Below are 4,654 nucleotides of genomic sequence, written 5' to 3'. Positions count from 1 at the left end.
GGGAGCCGGGCGCGCCTCCGCCTCTGGATCGGACTGCACCGGCCGCCGCGACAGTGCTCGGCCACGCGGCCGCTGAGGGGATTCGTCTGGGTCACAGGCACAGTTATTTTCATTCTTTGACCTTTTGATGATGCCTGTCGAGCAGTGGTTCCCAAACTTTTTCATGTCAAGGACCCCCAAATTGACACACATATATGCCAGGGACCCCAATGATTTTTACGGCTCTAGCAGTGATTTTCAACCTGTTTCATTTCAAGGACCCCCCAGTTTGACATGCATTAGTCTATACGGACCCCCATTTAATAGCATTTCTATCTCTGGGACCCCCAATTTATATTGTAAAATCAATGCTAATTTAACTCTGAGAGCTCTCTGAGTTACAGACCCATAAGGGTCCATTTGGTTCCATTTGTACACTCTCTGAGTTACAGACCCATAAGGGTCTATTTGGTTCCATTTGTACACTCTCTGAGTTACAGACCCATAAGGGTCTATTTGGTTCCATTTGTACACTCTCTGAGTTACAGACCCATAAGGGTCCAGTTGGTTCCATTTGTACACTCTCTGAGTTACAGACCCATAAGGGTCCAGATGGTTCCTAACTATCATTTAGCTGGGGACCCCCTGGAACTCCCTCAAGTACCCCTGGGGGTCCCCGGACCCCACTTTGGGAACCACTGCTGTAGAACGTCAAAAACAGACTATAGGGGAAAGTGGCTGATCAAAAGAATCCTGGTGACGGTCGGGAAATTGTGACATCTTATAATGCCTATTCATATACTACAGTTCTCAGTGATGAGGTGAGGTGAGGTGAGGTGGTCACGGTTACGGTGGTCACCTTATCCACCGAAAGGGTGGTCACCTCATAAGGTGACCCACCTCATACACCGAAAGGGTGGTCACCTCATAAGGTGACCCACCTCATACACCGAAAGGGTGGTCACCTCATAAGGTGACCCACCTCATACACCGAAAGGGTGGTCACCTCATAAGGTGACCCACCTCATTTACCGAAAGGGTGGTCACCTCATAAGGTGACCCACCGAAAGGGTGGTCACCTCATAAGGTCACCTTATCCACCCAAAGGGTGGTCACCTCATAAGGTGACCCACCGAAAGGGTGGTCACCTCATAAGGTCACCTTATCCACCCAAAGGGTGGTCACCTCATAAGGTGACCACCCTCATACACCGAAAACTGGAGTATGAATATTAAATTCAATTCAATTCAATTCAATTCAATTCAATTCAATTCAATTCAATTCAATTCAATTCAATTCAATTCAATTCAATTTTATTAAAGTGTCAAATATCAACAAGTTGTCTCAAGACACTTTACATATAGAGCAGAAAACCGACAAAGATCCACTGATGGGGTGGGGGGGAGGGGGGGAGCGGTAAACCTCACTTCATGTGTGATTTTTATTTGGGCATAATTAATTATTTGGATGGATTCTTGAAAGGATTGACTTAGAGATGTCCTTTTTTATGTTAGGTTTTTAAAAAGAAGAATATTTAGGCTACAAAAAAAGGCAAATATGAATGAATCCAGTAGCTTGACGGATTGTTCCTTTATTAAATTGGCTCTGCATAACCTCTCTAGCAGACCTTGGCCGTGGCCCAGGATGGACCTCCAGGGGTCAGCTCTGACTGCATGCTTAACGCATTAACCGTAGGACAGTAGGACGGCAGGCGAGACAGGAGGAAATTCAATCTGGGCCCTGACCTCACTGCAACCCCCCCAGCTCTGACCTCACTGCAACCCCCCCAGCTCTGATTTAGTCATTAGCAATCCTAACTCAATACTCGTTAAAGGCATAGACTATTGTGACTCTTGCCTCATAGGATACGCCCCTCAGTCCTTTGTGAAACACGTGAAGCATAAGCAAGCGGTGAGAAAGTGAGTGAGGAGGAGTGAGAGAGATGGACGGTGGTCTTGTTGTTGACCTGGCTGTGACCTTGTTTTTTTTCTTCTTGTCTTAACAGGGGACCAGGACGGGCAGTACACTAACTGGCTCCGTGACGAGGCCCCGGGGGCTTGCGCGGCTCCTCGGTGCGTGGCCATGACGGTGCTCACCTCCGAGAGCGGACGCGAGAGCAGCGACAATTTCCGGTGGCTGGACGGCTCGTGCGGGCTGGCGTTGGACGGCTACGTCTGCCAGTACAACTACAAAGGCATGTGTCACGGCTTGGACGACGAGGGCGGAGGAGCCGCCATATACACCACGCCCTTTCACCTGGTCAGCACCTTGCTGACGCACGTCCCCTTCGGGTCTGTCGGCGCCGTGCCCTGCCCCGCACTCGACTCCGACGATGACCTGGAGGAGGCTCCCGTGGAGGAGACCGTCCTGTGCATGGAGCGGGAGGACGGGACGGTGGGCTGGTCCAGAGACGGGCCCCTCTGTTCGGCCGACCCCGACGCCGGGAGCCTGGACTGGTGCGGCACCGACCACGGCTGCGAGCAGTATTGCCAGAGCACAGACACGGACTACTACTGCTACTGTTCCGAGGGCTCGGTCCTGGACGAGGACCGGTACAGCTGCAGGCCCGACCCGCTCAGCCAGACCGACGCGCCGCCGACACCCGACACCTCCTCCACCACCGACCAGCCCCGCCGCGTGAACCAGGCCTGCGTGGCGGCGGGCTGCGAGTACGACTGCGTGGAGACGACGCCGTCGCGGGGAGGCGTCCGCTGCACCTGCCCGCCGGGCTACCAGGTGGGCCCGGACGGGCGCGGCTGCTCCGACGTGGACGAGTGCCGCCAGCGGCCGTGCCAGCAGCTGTGCGTCAACACGCCGGGCACCTTCCACTGCGCCTGCCACGCCGGCTACCGACACGACGACGACAGCGAGTGCGTGGACGTGGACGAGTGCCTCGACGAGGGCAGCTGCGAGGGCGGCGGCTGTGAGAACACGCTGGGCTCCTTCGCCTGCCTGTGCGCGCCCGGCTACGAGCGGAGGGGCGGCGGAGGAGGGGAGTGCGTGGACGTGGACGAGTGCGGCGCGGAGGGGGGCGAGTCGCCGTGCCAGCAGCACTGCCTGAACTTCATGGGAGGCTACCAGTGTTATTGTGACACGGGATATGACCCGCAGCCGGACGGCCTCTCCTGTGAGCCTTCCCCCGAGGATGAAGAGTACTCCACCCTGAGCCCCGACACCGTTGACCCTAATGACCACTTACACCCCGACCATGACCCGTACGCTCACCCCAACTCAGACTCCGACGCAAACCACCACGACCTCCCCTGGTCCGCCTCGTTTACCCCGGACCCTAGCTTTGAAGTCGACACTGACTATGACTCTGAATGGCTGACGCAGCGCCCAGACGAGCTGCTGACCACTGACCCGCCGCGTCCTCCACCTCACGACCGGTCAGACGATCACCCGAACCAATGGGACGCCCTCTCCCCCAAGCGGCATCACACGGTCACGCCCACGACGAGGTACGGCGGCAACGAGGCCGAGTTCAAGACGGGCTCCCATGGAGAGGCGGCGACAGGGGGTAGAACGGGCACCAAGGTGGGCGCGGGGGCGGCCGGCGGCGAGACGGCGAGCGGGTCGGGCGCCGCGACCGTAGCCAGGGCTGCGGCGGAGTCGGGCGCCGAGGACATTACTGATGACGGCGGCTCGGCCGCGTCGGGCAAGCGAAAGCACGACAAGAGCTGGCTGCTGGTGGCCCTGCTGGTGCCTCTGTGCGTGTTCGTGGTGGTGATGCTGGCCCTGGGCATCGTCTACTGCACCAGCTGTGCGGTGGACAAGAGCAAGAGCTTCTCAAACTGCTATCGCTGGATCCTCCCCCCCGCCACCACTCCCCCCGAGGGGAGGGACAGCAAGCCCCGAGCATGAACCCTTACAGATTAACACACACACATACACAGACACACACACACACACACACACACACACACACACACACACACACACACACAGACACAGTAAAAAAGAAATCCTCTCTCACTCACTCACACGCACTCACAAACAAAACACATGCGCGCACATACTTTGTGTGGAACACTCATGATGTCTGCTTAAATGTCCTTATAGTGGCGGAGGAGGAGGAGCCGTTGTAGAACGACCATTGGATATACTGTTGGCTGATTCAGGCACTTGAGGAGGACTTTTATTAGGGCTGCAATTCTCTTCTGTTTTTGTTTGTTGTTGTTGTTTTTTTATGTTTTTGTTGCACACACCCCCTGTACATACTACACTCCATGTGTTTAGATTCCAATAAAAATCAATAAATTGAAGAAACAATGTGTGATTGATAGGGATTTATACAACTGTGTGAATAAATGATAAACCAGAATATGGACACAGGGAGCGAGTGTCATTGTGTGTGTGTGCGTGTGTGTGCACGTGCGTGTGTGTGCGTGCGCGCGTGCGTGCGTGCGTGCGTGTGATTTGTATAAACACTCAACCGTGGGATTTTAGAGACTGGAGCTACAAATGAGCCACATGAAAATAGGCCTCATTTCTAATTGCACTGGTAAACAAAACGTCTTTCATCTTCCTCAATTTGGGCTGCTTTTGTGCGACGTTGAGGGTCGGAAGAAGGAGAAGTGGGAGTGAGTGAGCTGGACGAGCCAAATGAGTTCCAACCGCTGCGTTGGACAGTAACACAGAACTGTATTAGAATCATACGATATACGTGTTGTTT

General features: G+C 54.8%; 1 pseudogene across 1 annotated transcript in view; it reads left to right on the top strand.

The window, feature by feature from the left end:
• Nucleotides 1–4,303, top strand: part of LOC306927967 — a 5,295-nt pseudogene extending 992 nt beyond the window's left edge. Inside the window, exons 1-2 of the transcript XR_013792528.1 lie at nucleotides 1–97; nucleotides 1,985–4,303. The exon at nucleotides 1–97 is cut by the window's left edge and continues 992 nt beyond it. The product of XR_013792528.1 is annotated as an uncharacterized misc_RNA (transcript). The remainder of the gene's footprint in view (nucleotides 98–1,984) is intronic.
• Nucleotides 4,304–4,654: the final 351 nt, after the last annotated feature.

This window comes from Electrona antarctica, assembly GCF_951216825.1.
Source record: "Electrona antarctica genome assembly, chromosome: 8".
NCBI classification, from domain to species: Eukaryota; Metazoa; Chordata; class Actinopteri; order Myctophiformes; family Myctophidae; genus Electrona; species Electrona antarctica.
This window is presented reverse-complemented; position numbering and strand designations above follow the sequence as displayed.